The 17,806-nt window shown below is 46.1% G+C and overlaps 1 pseudogene; it reads left to right on the top strand.

The window, feature by feature from the left end:
* The window catches only part of LOC149163130 (putative polygalacturonase At1g80170 pseudogene), a 42,336-nt pseudogene extending 24,761 nt beyond the window's left edge, over window positions 1–17,575 (top strand).
* Window positions 17,576–17,806: the final 231 nt, after the last annotated feature.

The raw sequence follows: 17,806 nt of genomic DNA, 5'->3' as shown, positions 1-17,806 counted from the left end.
TACATACAATATGCACATGTACCCATGTGAGACAAAATAGGCTTGAACAAGCCATGCAAGGCATCACTAAGACTCGAACAACTATGGGAAGATGAACTCTTAGACATCCTCCCATGGTCGATGGTGGCAAACTGATGCCAATCTTGGTAGTCTGTCATGGTGTCTGTGTACTCTATGGTGACATATTTCTAGAAACGAACTCTTGCCTCTATTGCATCTGGGTACACTAATTTGGCTCCTCTGTCCAACTCGTTTGATAACATGCACATCATTGTCTTGTTTGCGGCTAGACTATGCGTATCAACTCGTCAAAGTACGTGTCCAACTTCAGTCAAAATTGATTCTTTATCTTTGCCTCGATGAGTGTCCCAATAGATGGGATCGCATGCGCGTGCACAACAACATCCATGCTTCCTCATATTTCTTGATCTGACTCTGGATGCATGCCTTCAACTCCACCACCTTGGGCTTCATCAACTTTGTCAAGTGTAATGGGGCTCCCTTGTATCTAATTGTCCATGTTTGCATGCATTCGAAAGCAGTATGTAGATATGACAAGATTTGTGCTTTCCTAGCACAATGTTGTTGCCAACCATTGAGATGGACAATTGCCTTATGCACGGTACCGAATCTGGAATACAACATCCGAATGACTGTCTTAAGGGATGATACTTCATCAAGTATCGCCTTCTTCGACTCTGCTTTGGCGGATGTTGTAACCTGTTCTCCTCCATCCTTGGTCATATGCAACTCCTTAGCCGTTCACTCATTCTCTGCTATCAAGAAGTGAACACTTGAGTTAGTGGCTTCAGCATATGCTTTGGTAGCATCAGCCAACGCTGTTGGATGCTTGCGCACATCAGATACGATCACTCATTCTTCAAATTGTGTAGGATATGTGTGTACATCCGGAGTAGTCACTCTGTGCAATTACACAACTCTATGCTACAACTTGTTGAATGATATGTTGTGCATCTCTGCTTTTGGATTGTCTTCAAGGATCTCAGTATCTCCTTGATCACTCAAGACATGCTCTGCTTCTAGATCTAGTGAAGTTGGTGGGTCAACCTCTTGGTTGTAAGGCATCAGGTAAATATTATGTTCTGACTCTGGATGCTCCATCTTTGTATCCATCTGCTTAAGTATCTATTCAATCTCTTGAGCAAAGTCTTGCTCCTATGACTATTCACCTTGTCTGCTTTGTGCCAGCTTCTCGGATGAGTTTACAGCCTATATGGGCACAATTTCATCAATCTGTGCATGTTGCACCTCCTGTTATGTATGTCCTTGTTGCACTTCCTTCTCCTGTCTGTGCAACTCCTGTTCTTCCCGAAGTTTCGCTTCAACTCTTGCAACTCCTTCATTGTTTCTTCCATCCTCTGTTTATCTCTCTGTATTTGCGCGTTCCTCCTGTCATGTTGTCGCCTCTTTGCCTTTATCTCCAAAGTTGATTTCTCCACAAGTGGGTCTTCTTTGAACTTGCAGCTTTGTTGTGCCTCTACAATGTCAACAATATTTCTCTTGCCTTTGTCACGTGCAGATATGTTACCCCCTACTGCTACTGATGATGGTGCTCTACTAGATGTTGCTTCACATTGCTTCACTAACCATTCCACAACTATGCCGATCGGTTCATTGAGCCTGGAGAAATTGTGGAAATATCTCCATGGGTCTTCCTCAAACCAATGACACGCCCCGTGGATCCAAGGAAATTGCACTCTCTCATAGTGGTCCTTTACAAAGCAATGTGGGTCATATGGATTGAAGCTTATGGTGCTAAAAGTAAATCTTTTGAACTCTACTATCTCGACATCAACATGCTTGAGATTTTGTATCTCATACAACCCAATCCACAAAAAAAGAGCAGTTTAGGGTGCCTTCTTCTTCCGATGCATTCTTGATGATAGTCCTATCGAGATGTGGTTAAACACTTCTTACATGACGAACTTGTCTATGGAAAACTTCGTTAAAACATGTGGAGGCTTCTCTTCTCTGTACATTCGTATGAAGGTGCCAAGAGGTGAGGCATACCAATCCGCTATGTCGATCAATGCCTCCATTATTACCTTCGACATGCAAGTTGAATCCTACTCAAATATCATCTTGTACACCGGGGTGAAAAAATGGTCTAACAACTGTGTGATGACTCCGCGGAAGCTGCATTCAGAAAATAGTTTGCAGTAAGTGTGTATAGAGGTTTATGCCGATTTTCATGCCCAACTCAAGCCTGGGAACTGCTGACGGGAAAAAATCACATCTAGAATGTATGTAGACATGTATATCTCTGCTTACTGACTTTTGGGCACCTGTCGGGTTCCTGTCACCTGTTCCTTCAACCTGTGAGCCAACATGTCAGACCAGTTGCATGGTTTTCCTTCACTGGCCAGTTGGTCCAACGCGATCACCCAACTCTGCGGGAAGGTCTCCGTGCTCTCTTGGTCGTACAAGTAACATGTAAAGATGACCAAGTACTTATATTCCTTCAGTAGTATCTTTGTCTTGTAAACCTGGTTGGGTGTCATCTTGAACTTGGCTAGCTCCTTCACCCAGCTCTTCAATATATCCCTGGAGTTTGCACTATTAGTGGTTCTACTGAAGGGTGTTTCCATTATGATCACCAATTGCAACAAGTGGTACATCTGTTGATAGTGCTTCACCCTGAAGGTAGAAATCTCTGTCCCACTAACACTTCTTAACACCATCGTCTCGAGATCAATGTGCGAGACTATCTAATGTATCATGTCTGTGCATGGAAACGTGGGATACCTATATGCAATCTGGTACAAGCCAGACTTGTGAATATTCACATAGACCCTGCAGTCTTCAAGATCTTCCTTAAATGTGCCTGAGAATGTATCATTGATATCCTACCATTTTAACTTGATGTCTTTTTCTACGAGCAGCTTGGTGTCTTCGTAAATTAGAAAACTCATAGACACTTGCTTCACTGCATCTCCAATTGTGCTTCCGTCGGTGTCCTTTGACCTTGCTCTCTTGAAGGCCATTGAACCTGAATTGATGAGAGATGGAAGAACACCTGCTATACCTAGAGACATGGTGACATTCATGGCAAGAAATCTATCAGTTGAAAACCAAAGAAAACTTGAGGACTAACATGCAACATACCTGGGAGACTAATGGCAAGGATTGCACATTTTCCACCGAGAGGTTGGGAGACTAACTGCCAGAACAATGCTAAAGACAGTCTAGACTATAGAGAGGCTAGTTAACTTCTGGAATTGCGCAATTCACAATCCAGGCTGGCCTGCTTGGGGCTGAGATTGCGCAATGCGCAATTTCAGTCAGCAAGGCATGGAGGCCCAGGGACTACATTGCGCAATTTTTTGGGCTAGTAGAGCACTGCCTCTCAGAATTGTGAAAATCAGGCCTGAAGGATAGTGTCTTTCCATTTATGTGCATTTTATGGGATGAAGGTAGAGCCTTCCCTCTCAGAAATGTGTAATGTTGTCCAGCCAAGGCAAGGCCCAGGCCAAGGTTGCTCAGACCTGTCAACGGGTGACTGAAAACAAATGAAGCTTCGAATGCATGGAGAAACTGAGTGTAAGAAAGTGTGAATGATCATGCATGCAAACAATGAATGCAAGATTTAGAAAATGGGAAAACATGCATGCGTGTGAAACGGGTCACCGCATCGGTGACCATCGTGAAAAATGGTGTCATGCATGCGACAGCAGTGAGATGAAAAAATAAAATAAAATGGTGCTTGTATAGGCTAACATGCATGAAAATGACAACAAGAATTCACAGAAATCAAGTAGACAACACTGACACAAGACATAACAAAAAAGGCGACATAAATGTTGCAAAAGACATGTAAAGCAGACTTACCCAGAAATAGTTGAGTTGAATGTGCTGACGAATCCTAGACATGATGTGGGATGTCAAAGCTCCAAGATTGATGTCAATAATGAGGTCTACAACATCGAATAAATAAGTTTGAGGCTCATGACGTGCATGGCACAAATCTAGGAAAAAGCGACACTTGGAGGGAAGTTTCTAAAATGATATTTTCATTTAACCTCTAGCTGCTAAAAATAGATCCCTAAAATATAGGGATGCTTTTTGCATGTTTTTTTTTCTATTTCAGGAAAAGCAGCCCATGCATGCAAATCAGATTTACTGGGTCCCAGAGGGGGCCAGTCAACCTGAAGGCACATGCAACAGCCTGCAAGCCTAGGATGAAAATTTACATAGTTTTTGGGCTGAGCTAGGCTAGTTGTCCCTGAGGGATTGCATAATTTTTGGGGTCTGTAGGTGACTGTATCCCAGAATTGTGCAATTTCTGGGGTCTGCAGGTGACTGTCTCCTAGAATTGTGCAATTTCTGGGTTGAGCTGTAGTGCCTGGCCAGATTGCACAGTTTTCTGTAGGAAGCCTGTCTGACTGCTCTATGAAATTTTGGAACCCAACAGGCTTTCCAACAGATTTTCATAGTTTTTGGAGGGAAGGTTGTTTCCATTCCAGAATTACGCAATTCTCTGGGGGAGTTGCTCAACCAGCAAATAGTATAAGTCTGGAAAGGCAGCTTGTGAAGGGAGTGCAGAAAACTAACATGCACAGGCTGGAAAGCTACTGAAAAACAAATGAAGCCTATGTACTTGACAATGCAAGACATGTTGCTAAGGATGGTTGGTAGGGAGGCTCCAAAATGAAGCTAAGGAAAAATTTTGGAGGGTGGTTTGTTATCGGTAAAACTAGTGTCCATTCAGAACTGCTAGTCCCACTAAGACGGGTAGCTATCTTAGAAACATGCAAACTAAAGTCACTTGTGTTTTCCTTTATGAGAGATAGATGAGAGAGAAGCAGAGAGTACCAACCTCAGTCTTTCGCTAGTCTCCTTGCTCATTTCCTCTCCCCCTTGATAGAGCTTTCGCCACTCCTTTCTCGCTTGTCCCACTTCAAAGAACACCTGTGGAGTCAAATCAACAAAATACCATCAAAGCATAGAGATCTATAACCATAAACAATGTAGGATCAGATGTACATTAACCATATAAATACATATACAAATACAAGATTCAAATATTTACAAGCATATGGAGGAAAAATCAAATAGATTTATTGATAGAATTAGTAGAAAAGAGGATTAAAACTAAGTTGTCTGATCCAACATCATCCTCCCAACATGAAAGCCCTCTTCACCTCATACAAAGCAAGATCACCCAACAATGTCTTCAAAGAGAAACCAACAACACTTCCTTGCAAATTACAAAATTCCAGCCTCTGGATCTCTAGGATGAGGGATCCATATATAGATGTTTACAGGAGAGTGAGTCAGCTTCTGAGATTTTGATTAGTGTCATTTCATTGATAGTTCTTGGTTCCACTTGGAGATTTCAGATCTCTTACTCATCCCTGGGCGAATTCATAGAGGCAAGTGTCATATGAGCAATTTCTAGAAGATTCTTTAGGTTTCCACCTAGAAAACGGATTCTGCCATTTGTCTGCTCTCATTCATCGCACCCTACAGAAGGGCTTTCTAGTATGCATCACACCCCCCGTGTGTAATAGGTGAGATGCATCGCACCCTTTTGCATGGAGTAGTCTGTATGGTCCAGTTTTGACTAGTTCTGGGTAGTTTTTCATGGAGATCTTCTAGGAGATGATGTAATCAGCTGACCTTGTTCCTTTAGGGTATGAAACAAAACTTTTAGGGGTTTAGAAACCATTGGTTTATGGACATATGTGATTTGGGTTACAGTGCCCAAATATTTCTATAACAGTTGCCCCCTAAAGCATGAGGTCGTAAATATTTTGATGTCGGGTGAAATGCTTTATAATGAGGATCCGAGGTTTTTCAAACTGGAAGGTGACCTATAATAAGATACAATACAATACATTATCTTCATAATATTTTCATGATTTAGTTGAGGTGGACATTCCCATGCTCAACTTTATAAATTCATTTTTATGTACATAGGACAGACAATCATCTGTGTGGCAGACTGATAATTCTGGTAGAGCCATCATCCCTTGGCTTGGATGATTATCTGTGCAACAATGATGTACATTTGATGTCTTTATTTTCCTGAATATATGGCAGCCCGATGGATGAAACTAGATCTGGGGTCTTCAAACTCTTTCAATCTTCACCCGTAGTACAAGTCAATCCATGTGAAACGATGTTCTGATGTCGAACATGGAAAGACATCGCCTAATTAGCAGCCAATGATGCAAGCTGTTAACAGGCACAAGAGGAATCACCGATAATGATGATGACCCTCAAGGTACTACAGTACAATTCACGTGGTGCGAATACATGAGTTGATGTCGAACACCACGTAAAATCCTTTGGTCAAAAGCCATTGATGTAAACTTGTCGCCAGAAGTGAGAAACTTGCCATTGAGGCATGCAAGCTTCAAAGTACTGAAAGGGTTGTTCCTAAGTTGACTTCTCGGATAATGAGTTGATGTCGACAAGAAGTGATCCGTCATAGGAGGGCCTTAATTAATCCCACATCTACGACATGGAACGGAGCAAATGATTTTGTGGAGGTGAAAATGATCTGATGATATAAGGTTCAGGGTGGTGGTCATGAAAAATGGAGAGTGAAGGTATCGCAGCGGATGAGGCATTAGCTAGGTTGGTGAATTCTTTCAGCAACTTCTCTTGAACATACCGGCGAAACTGAAATAGATTGGTAGCATTAACCCTAAGGTGGATGGTACGACGGACCAATGGTGATATGATTGGTGAACGGAATAACCCAACTCGACTCAATCATGGTGACGAAGTGAAAGTGTCATGTTCAAGAGCGACCTGCTACCAATGAAGCTTGTTACACAGTAACTTGTCATTGTCTCCCTGTCAGTCACCTTACTGTGTCAAGAATTCACAATAATCAAGTTCATGCCTTCTGAACTGGCCCAAAACCCACTTTTCCAAAGTTTTCCTCATCAGCGCGTCTGTTTCTAAAATATCCGCGCTGACTGGCGGCTCGTAGTGTATTCAGTGCGCTGCCAACGCGGAAGCACATCACTTTTCCGCGCTGGTTGCATTTTATGAGCCAGCACACCTCTCCTTTGTATTGGGTCGCGCTGACATGACTTTCCCAGTTATTGAGGCGCGACGTCAGCGCGTCAGTTACCTCATAATCCGCGCTGATCCTGTTTGGGCGAATTTGTTCCAACAGCCAGCCTTCCAGATAACTCCAGGTGTGGTTGTTGGCTTTGTGAGTATCGACTCCCTTCTATGGCATGTTTGTTCGACCCTTTGCAACCACTTCCCTCAAGGATAAGCTCATCCTTCCACCCTTTTAGGAGGCTCCTTCTCCTATATAAACTTCCACCATTACCATGAGCAGCTAGTTTTGGAATAGCTTGTGTGAGAGAGAGTTTCTTGTCTTGGGAGAATCATTTCCAAAGGTGAATGCTTGAGACGCTTGCTGACTGGCCCCTCCTGAGAAGGATACCGACGTCAGAACATTTGGTTGTACTCTTCTCTGTCTTGATTAATAATAGATGACTGCTATTATTGTTCCATTCTCATTTGTCTATGCAATGGTTAAATGTGAATTACATCTTTTCTGACTGATGTATGGTTGCTTTTACTAGATTTCACGCTTGCGTTTGTTTCCTCTTCGTGTGTGCAGGTATCTATTCGCGGGGATCGCGGAGGATTGTGACCAGCCAAAGCGAAGGAGCGAAGGCAGCATCTCTTCGTCAAACAACAGCGCTGGAATCCAAGTAGGTGCTCTTTACCTCTTGTTTAATTGTAATTAGGAACATGCATAGCAGCATTGTTTGATTGTTGCTAGACCCTTGCTGGGCTAGTAGGGATCGCCTCTATCCGTAGAGGGGATTTACCTCTCCAACAATTTGGCGACTCCGCTGGGGATCAGCCTTTTTGTCTCTTGAGTCCACTTTTGTGTTTGAATTTGATTGTTCTCTCTTTTCGAGATTCTGGGATTGTTTCTCTGCTTATAAACTTTCTGGGTGCATCTGGGAAGTGTCTTAATTGTTAAAAGGTTCTTACCTTTGGTTTGGGAAGTTTTTGCTTTGGCTTTACTTGCTTTTTACCCTCAGCGCGCTTTAATTCAAAACAGACGCGCTGACGTCGCGCCCTTTCTTCTTTGTTTTCCCTGTCATCGCGCCTGTACACCTAATACCCGCGCTGACCTCGTTTTTGAGCCAGCGCGCTTTTCCCGTGTGCTTCCGCGCTGACGTCGCAAAGTTGCTACGGGACCCCTCCTGTCAGCGCCGAGTTGCTGAAGGCCACCCGCGCTGATCCTGTAAAACTCGATTTTGCCCAGATTAGCCTCCTGAACTTGTTGCTTTAGCTTTCCCCTCTTCTCTCCACTTGGTTTGTGACTTGTTTTTCATTATCTGAACTCTGAGCTGCTTGCTTGCGAAGTCTTGTTCCACAGGGTTTCGTTTTGCTCATTTTTTGGTTTTGCAAATACCTTCCTCTTTGCTTTCGCTGCTTGGTTTGTATTTCCGCCATCACTTTTACAGCTGCTGGATTGTGTTGAATCTCTATTTGACTGGTTGGGACTCTTACCCTCCGGGTGTTTGCTTTTCTCCATTGATTTCGCACTCTAGCCCTAGGGCATCTAGTGGCCGTGTGTGTGTCAAGCCTTCCGTAGGGATCTTGTTTGCTTGTTTGACCGGCCAACTTCAGATTTGTTGTTGCACTTGTTCAGTGATTGTTGAAGTGTTTTGGGTTGTGTTTCCGAGTGGTTTTCGCTTCCTCCTTGTTTGAATCCTTGCTTGTCTTGCCGAGCTTAGATCACATAGCTCGTGCGGAACTTGGTTTTCCTTTTGGTTTGGAAATCTTTGTTGGACGTTTTGGGAACTTTGTGTGCTTTCATTAAGTGATTTTCTTGGTGTTCCGGTTCCTCCAAATTCATTTAGATGCTTTGTGCCACTGAAAGAAAATCAAACTAGTAGCTTTGCTTTTGAGAATTGAAAAGGAAAAGAACGTTTCGTTGATTTGCGTTTTCAAAAGAAAAAGTTTCCTTTCCTTGCTTTTAGCTGCATTAGGTTGTTTGATTGCTTGTATTCGTTTTGTTTGATCGAAATCTCTTTACCCTTTCATAGCTAGAATTCATCGAACAAAATGGTTTTCTTTGGCATATAGTTTGCATCTAGGTAATTGTGAGAGAACATACGATAGGACCTGAAATCGAAACTTAATTTCAAGATCAACTATAAAATGAACCGAATGAATCTAAAAACGCATTGGAACTAAACGCAAACATCTAGAGGTCTAGGTTAGAGACGTGTTCCGGCGTCTTTAAACATAGTCACTGTTGTTTCACATTATGGTTGGGTGATTCCTCCTTCTGTGACTCGATAGTGGTCTAACACGGACTGCGCTCCCACGTACCGTCGCGTATATAGGGAGACCCCACTAGGCTTTTATCCTTTATCCATAGGAAGCCGAGTCTGCCGCCTTGTGAACTGTAACGCACCGAACACAGCATTCGAGAAGATTGACTGCAGTACGGAAAGTCCTTGGCTCTCATACGATTGCTGAGGTGTATAAGCAGTTTTACGGCTCGCTTGGTAAACCTTGTACCTAGAGTCTCCAGAGCAGTCACTTTTGATCCTTTTCGGACTCCCTAAATGAAAAGGTGCCTGTGAGCGTCTTGTCACTTCGTGCTCATTAAACATTCGAAGGAGACTGGAGTCATCTTTTCGTCCTTTTCTCGACTCTCGAAACATGAAAAGGTCAAGTTTGGTTCTTGTGTCTTAAAATTAATTCGGCCACGATAACATCACCTGTTTTAGATCTTGTGTGCGATAGTTTTGAGTAGGGTTTTTATCGTTAGTTTGCTTTAGGTTTTCTGAGGGGTCTTATCATCCTGGCTGACCTGTCAACTCCCGGTCCGAGTGATCAAAGCTTTCCATCTTCTGTTGCTCCAAAGGTACCAGTTGTAAGAGATACTCTTCCCATTGTCTCGAGTATCCAGCCTATCAACGTACGTGCCCCGGGCGACGAAGATTACATAGAAGATTGGAATCCTATCTGGGAGCCTGACAATGACTCTACCCCCCATACTCCTTTCGGTATGTCATCTCCGATGTCTACTTCCCCCATGGATGAGATCTCTTCCAGCACAAGTGAAACACCTGTGGTGACAGATATTGAAACTCCGATCCCGGCCTCCTCCCCACTCCCTCCGCGATATCAATCAGTGAGGGACAGGATAGCCGCTAGAACTACTTCTACGACTATATGGGATCCTAGTCTTATTGCCACCACAGGGCCCTTTGTTTCGCAACCTCTTAGTACACCTCTTACTTCAGGTCTTAATACGCCTGTTACCTCAGTTCCCACCAGACCCACCGTTTGTGTAGCACGCTCGACTCCGGTCGTCAGTGCTGTACCGACGTCCTCATCTACAAACCCTGAAGCTGGTCCCTCTTCTGGTGGCATTCCAGGAGCAGGGCCGTACGATGCTCATGGGCAACCCATTGTGGACCCAGATTACGAAGGTCCGCTCTTTTATTATGATGTGAACGACGAGTACCTCGAGAACATTTCGGTCCTTCCTCATCGTCCTTTCAAAGAGAACCAGGAACCGTTGGATATTACGTATGATCCCGCTACTCACGTTTTTCATGGGCACCGGAATCCTCCCGGACAGCCCCAAGGACCACCCAATCAAGGCCAACCACTCTATGTGAAAACCCCTCAGGGGCAACCACTTTATGGCCCGCCTTACCCAGGACAATCTGGGGGCCCACAGGGACAACCCTCGGACATCGCAATGGGAGCGTGTGTAACTGAAGAGCAAGCAATCGCGCGAGCTCAGTACCTTGACTTAGTGTATTCTCAGTCGGGTACTTTGTATGAGTATTTTCCAGATGCCCCGAGGCATGGACAGCCCAAAGCTCCACCAAAGCCTTCTGTTGATGGAGTCATTGGTTCTGTGAATGCATCATCAAAGAAATCGGCCGCGAACCCTGGGAAGCAGAAGCAGAATGCCCCTAGCGAAAATGCTCCTCAGGGCCAATCAATTTCTGGGAGTACCTCCGAGGTAAACGCCGTTCAGTCCACCGCGGCGGACAAATCCTCGAAAGGGAAAAAGAAAGGGAAAGCTAAAGATAAATCTGGACAGCCCAAGCAGGACCCTCCTAAGCCTCCTTCCGAGGAAGGAGCTAAACGGAAACCTAAGTATCCTTGTCTCATCTGCGATGAGGATCACTATACCAAGGATTGCCCAAGGCGGTCCGAGGTTAGTCGACTCTTAAAAGGTGCTCCGGGGCCTCCTGCTGTGCTAAAAGAGCCTTTCCCTTCCCAGCAGACGCATCAGGTGGCAGATCCCTCTCAATCCTCTTCCTCGTTCGGTTCTCAAGTGTTCATGGCTGGAACGATCCCCATCCATGTTTCAACTCGAGCGAAAGATTATCCATCTCCAGCCGGGAAAGAGCCGGAGGTTACCTCCAGCGCTCCTCCGTCCAGTTCTGGTCCCCTTCACATCGAATGGCCCAGCACTGAGACGATCCCCCGACCCCCTCCCAAAGGTGTACTCAGGAAGTCATCTTATAACCCCAATGCTCGTGCTGCCCAGCACTATAGCATTGTCGAGGACTTAGCTCAGGCTCCGTCTGCTATGTCCGCATTAGAAGTCCTCCAGAGCTGCCCCTCCCAGAGGAAGTCCCTGCTATCAGTGATTGGTGGCATAGACCCGGCAGATTCGGATTTAATTTCTTTTGATCTCGAGGGTTTCACACAGAGACTGCCTCATCAGGTGGCTTTCCTTATACAGGTTCTCATCAACGGCAAAACGATCCATCGTACAGTCATTGATGAAGGTGCCTCAACCTGCATCATGTCAGTTGCTTGCTGGAAGGCTATTGGTTCTCCTGCTCTGAGCCAGTCTCCTACGACCCTGGAGGCTTTCGATGGAAGAGAATCTCGTCCATATGGTATCCTCCCGCGATTGCCTATCTCTTTAGAAGGGAAAACCGTAGAAGTAGAGGTTGAAGTTGTTGACGCTAATCTCACTTACAACCTCCTCCTTGGACGAAGCTGGACGTATGCCATGCAAGCCGTGGCTTCCTCCTTGTTCCGTGTCGTTCGCTTCCCCCATCAAGGAAGAATCGTCACGGTGGACCAGCTGTCCTTTTTTGCTTCCTCTTCTGAAGGAAATGTGCCATTCGTAGAGCATACCTCCAAATCGTTAGTGAGTGTGGGTGCTGGATTATTCAAAGATCCCTCCTTGATGGGAGTCTTTCCCCTCCCACCTCCGAATCTCGCCCCTGTTAACATGATTTCAGTGCGTTCTGATCCATGGGTTCTTCCTCCCTTGAATCAGGAAGACTCTTGGGGTGATATGATGCCGTTGAGTCCTGCCGAGCTCAACTACATCGAGATTGTCGCTGCATCGGCTCCCCCTCCTGAACCTGCTTTTTCAAGCAGCATTCTCGATTCATATGATCACTTCCCTTGGTTGGGAGATGAGGCCACTTCGGATCCCCTGAAGGAATCATTTCCCTCCGATGAGGCTATCATTGAGACTATGTCTCTCGAGGAGCTCCCTTGGTTAGATCACCACCATCGCTCTTCGTTTCTCCCTCCGCATTCGGAAATGGTCGCATGTCTCGAGCGGTTTGCTTCATGTGTCCCGTCTCCGCCTCTCCAAACACCTGTTCAGCTATATCAAGTGTCTTCGGAAGGCAATATGGGTAACATCACGCAAACCCAGTCTATCGACATCTCTGTCAAACCAGGGATTGTCGAGAATATTTTCATTGGAGTGACATGCACTCCTGAGGAAGTTCAACTTTATACCGCTTTATTTCGTGAATTCCGCGATGTCTTCGCATGGTCTTACGAGGAAATGCCCGGCATCGATCCTAGTATTGTGGTGCACGAAATACCTACCTATCCAGGCGCTAAGCCTGTTCGTCAGCGCTTACGACCAGTGCACCCTCGAAAGGCTGCAGCCATCAAGGCCGAAGTTGAAAAGCTCCTTCGAGCTAGTTTCATCTATGCCATTCCCCTCACGGAATGGGTATCCAATATAGTCCCTGTGCATAAAAAGCAGGGCACTATCCGGGTCTGTGTTGACTACCGCGATATTAATCGTGCCTGTCCGAAAGATAACTTTCCTACGCCTTTTATTGATCAGCTTATTGATGACTACGCAGGAAGCGAGATTTATTCGTTTATGGACGGCTTCTCTGGTTATAACCAGATCAACATAGCCCCTGCAGACCAGCATAAGACAGCTTTCATTTGTCCTTGGGGCACCTTCGCTTATAAGAAGCTACCTTTCGGTCTCAAAAATGTCGGTGCCACTTTCCAGCGTGCGATGTCGTATGCTTTTCATGATATCCGACACATTGTACAGCCTTACCTGGATGACCTCCCAGCTCATTCAGCTAAACGTCAAGACCATCCATCTCATTTACGCGAAATTTTTCTCCGCTGTCGACACTACCGTATTCGACTCAATCTGCATAAGTGTGTCTTCTGCGTAGAATCTGGCCGACTGCTCGGGTTCATCGTCTCCCGGGAAGGCATCCGTCTAGATCCCCTTAAAGTCGAGGCCATTTTGAATCTTCCTCCCCCTGCCTCTTTGCAGCAATTGCAGAGCTTACAGGGAAAAGCTAATTTTCTCAGACGATTCATCCCGAATTATGCCGAGGTGGCTAAGGGTTTCACACGGTTATTAAAGCGAGACACACCCTTCCGTTGGGATGCTATCGCCCAGGAATCTTTCGAGCGCCTTAAAGACCTTCTTGTCTCCGCTCCGCTCTTAAGACCTCCGAATTACCACCGTGACTACACTCTCTATCTAGCTGCCGCTGACACCACCATCGGCATGGTTCTAGTGCAGGATGATGATGCCAGCACCGAGCACGTTATCTATTATCTTAGCCGCAACCTTCTGGATACGGAAACTCGCTACGCATATGTCGAGAAGTTGGCATTGGCAGCTGTCTGCGCCGTCCAACGATTCCGGCATTATATCCTGTTGCGCACAACGACCGTGATCTCTGATTGCAACCCCATGACCTACATTTTGTCACGTCAGCTGCTGGGGGGCAAATACTCGAAGTGGATTGTAATCCTCCAAGAGTTCGACTTGGAATTCACTGCAGCCAAGTCTAAGAAATCTCTGGTCTTTGCTGAACTGCTCTGTTCCTTACCATCTCACTCTGCACCATCTCGCTCAGAGGAGCATATCCCGGATGAAACACTATTTCTCATTAGCACCCTCGACCCGTGGTACGGGGACATTATCGTATATTTACAGACGTCTTCCTTCCGTCCGAATGTATCGAAAGATGCTCGACGGCGAATTCGTCACCAAGCTCAACCCTATCGCATTTTGGGCGATACCCTGTACCGCCTCGGCGTTGATTCTGTTCTCCGCCGTTGCTTGACTCTCGAGGAGGCTGAGCGGGTGTTGAATTCCTGCCACTCCGGCACTTGTGGCGGCCATATGTCCGGATATGCTACCGCCCAGAAGATCCTCCGTGCTGGTTATTTCTGGCCTTCCATCTTCAAGGATTGCATCCTTGCTGTACGTGCATGTCACGAATGCCAGGTTTACCACCGGAAGATGCGTGCACCTGCTGCACCACTGCACCCTGTTGTCACCGTAGGTCCATTTTCCAAATGGGGCATCGATTACACGTCCTGTAACCCTCGTTCGGCCGGGGGGCATGGGTACATCATCGTTGCCGTGGACTATTTCACCAAGTGGGCCGAAGCGATGCCTACATTGAACGAAGACGGTTACACAGCGGCGCAATTTTTATTCAATCATGTCATTACTCGTTTTGGAGTCCCTCAGGCTATTGTCACAGATCACAGAAAGCATTTCGTAATCACATGATGACGGAACTAACGACCCAACTAGGCTTGCGTCAGGATAGTTCGACACCGTACTATCCACAATCTAATGGTCAAGTCGAGGCCGTGAACAAAGTTTTGATCACTATGCTTCAACGCATCGTCAACACACACAAGTCTAATTGGCATCTGATGCTGTTCCCAGCCTTGTGGGCCTACCGGACTGCTGTGAAGGATGCCACTGGTTTCACTCCGTTCCAGTTGGTTTATGGGCTGGAGGCTACCCTTCCCGTCGAGTGTGAGATTCCTTCGTTGAAATTAGCTGTCGAGTTGCTTCCCAACACCACTCCGGTGGAGGAACGGCTTCTGTACCTAGAACGGTTAGACGAGACTCGTCGTTTAGCTTCTCTGGCTATCGAAGCGCAAAAAAAGAGAGTCAAAGCTCACTTTGACCAGAACATTCATCCTCGTTCCTTCGTTGAGGGAGATCTAGTACTGCTCTACGATCAAGCTAAAGATAAGCTGGGGGCAGGAAAACTCGAGTCCATGTGGCTAGGTCCCTATATCATGAAAAGAGTTTTACAAAAGGGCGCATATGAGTTGATTGATTACGAAGGAAATCCTCTCGACAAGCCCCGCAACGGGCTGTATCTGAAGAAATATTATGCATGACTTCGTGCACTTAGTTTGTACATACGCGTGTTTAGTATGTTTTGTGTGCATGATTTCATGTTTTGCTTTGGTGTGAAAGCGTGTTTGCCTCTTATTGTGTTTTCTTCTTCTTGTGCAGATGTCTAGTGCACCTTATGTTGGTTTCGCTGATGGCGCCTGCCGTAGTACCTGCAATTTGTCTTCTGCGGCATGGGCGATCTATGATCCTCACGGAGAGTTGCTAGATCTTCAAGGAGTCTGTCTCGGTCGTACCACTAATAATGTTGCTGAATACAGTGTCGTAATTGAGCTACTAGCCGAAGCAGTTGATCTCGGCATTCGAGCAATGATGGTAAACCTGGACTCCCAACTGGTCGTTCATCAACTTAACGGGCGATATTCCGTCAGAGACCAACGTATCCTAAGGTTGTATCTACGTGTCAGATTGTTAGAAAGGAATTTTGACTATATCACATATCAACATATTCCGAGACGATTAAACACGTTGACTGATGCATTGGCAAATCATGTGTTAGACAGACATTTGCGAAATAGATAACATCGTACAAGAAGACATAGAAAGCATAATAGAGTAAAGCATATGTAAATATTTTCTCAAGCATAGTTTGCATGCGTGTTGTGTGTGCTTTTAAGCTTGCATTAAAAACATTAAAATATATGGGTCATGTGTTTTGCAAATCCATACATAAGATCACATTTGTACTGAACATTTGCATAACAAAACATCATCATATGTAACAAGATCCATCCAAAAATCGGTATGTATATGTATATATATCGTGTGGCGCACTGAGGCGCTCAAAAATAAGTGTATGTGTCAAAAATAAAGAGTCACTGTTCTCCATACATTCGAGACATATGTCTCTCAAAACATCAAAAAGAAACCTAGGCGACTACTGTGCTGGGTTGTGCTCTCTGTAGCACACAGCCGCTCGTGCCACCCGCCTCAACAAGCGGTGCACCCTGGGTGCCACCCCCACTGTATGGATCTGGTGCTCTATGGGAACCTCCTCGACTCCCTGATAGTCTGGCACGCCCTCCAGCAACCCCTCAAGGTTGCGAGCTATGGTCTCTGAAGTATCAACTCCTGGAGGGACCAAGGCAAGGACATCGGCTCCTTGCCCCTCTCTCCGTGCCTCTGGGGCTAAGCCGATGGGTCTAACAGGTCCCACATCTGCACACAGTGACATTTATCAAGACATATGCATTAAAATCAAAAAATATTAAAAAATTTAGAAAAAATCAAGTGTCATACCTCCATCATCCCAGTGATCTCCCGCGGGCAGTGGCATGTCAGGATCGTTGCGGAAATCCATACCTGCGTACGGCCAGTCCTCAACGAAAACGATCTGCTACTCCAACCACTCTCGAAAGATCACTCCCCAAGTAGCTGGCCGGCCACCACCCCCGCGTGGCATAATGCGAGCCCATCGAGTGGCCCTCGTCTCCCGGGGACCTCTAGGAGGATCCACGGCCATAGTCTGCAGCCGCATGACTGGCACCCGCTCCAGAATGAGTGGGAGTAAGAGCGACCCATAGCCAAACTGTTTCGACTCTCCGCGACGACAGTTGTTGAGTTGCCTCTTCATGCTGTTGGTCACCGCAGTGGCCCAGTCAAACACTGTAGGGTGTAGACAATCAAGAGCTAGTAGCAGGTGGGTCTTCGAGGCCTCGTGGTTGGCCAAACATCCCGCTGCCCGGGTCACCATAAAAAGGATGGTGCGAAGGACTATATCTCTCACCGTGGGAATTGACACCTTCCCACTCCGCGATTTCTCCGCCCCTGGACATACTCGAGCCATGAGTTGGTCGAGAGTCTCGCCGCTGGGCCGCTGCCCCTCCAGAATGGGCCTCGCACCCCGGCGCAACAATCCAGTCAAGAAATATATGTCCATGTGGTCGAACTCAATGTCTTTACCGCGGATGGTAAATTTGCCGTCTATAGGGTTCCATGACCGGATCAGGAACTCGAGTAAGTCATGATGAGCTCTCAAGCGTGGAGTCAGGAAGAATTTTAGGAATTCGCACGCCCGCATGGCATCTCGGTAATCCGCTCTTGCAAAAGCGGCTACGTCCTCAACATCGTGGGCCCTCTCTTGCCACTGGAAGGCCATTGCGTCCTGCATGAGCATTAAAAGCAATTAGAATGCTGGCTAATGAGAATTTCACGTTCAAAATATAAAAAATGAAATTTGACAGCGCCAGCGCGGCTGTTTTTAAAACAGCCGCGCTGACAATGGCGGATCCTTTGTATTTTCTCCAGGTCAGCGCGGAAGAACACGGGTTTTCCGCGCTGACCCGAAATCTGGTACGTGTAATTTTCATCGGTCAGCGCGGTCCCGAGCGGGAAACCCGCGCT

This window comes from Pinus tabuliformis, chromosome 5_2 (genome assembly GCF_031772625.1).
Source record: "Pinus tabuliformis cultivar Carrire ecotype Pingquan chromosome 5_2, CPIR1, whole genome shotgun sequence".
NCBI classification, from domain to species: domain Eukaryota; kingdom Viridiplantae; phylum Streptophyta; class Pinopsida; order Pinales; family Pinaceae; genus Pinus; species Pinus tabuliformis.
The sequence above is the reverse complement of the archived record's forward strand: the minus strand, read 5'-3'. Positions and strand labels throughout refer to the sequence as shown.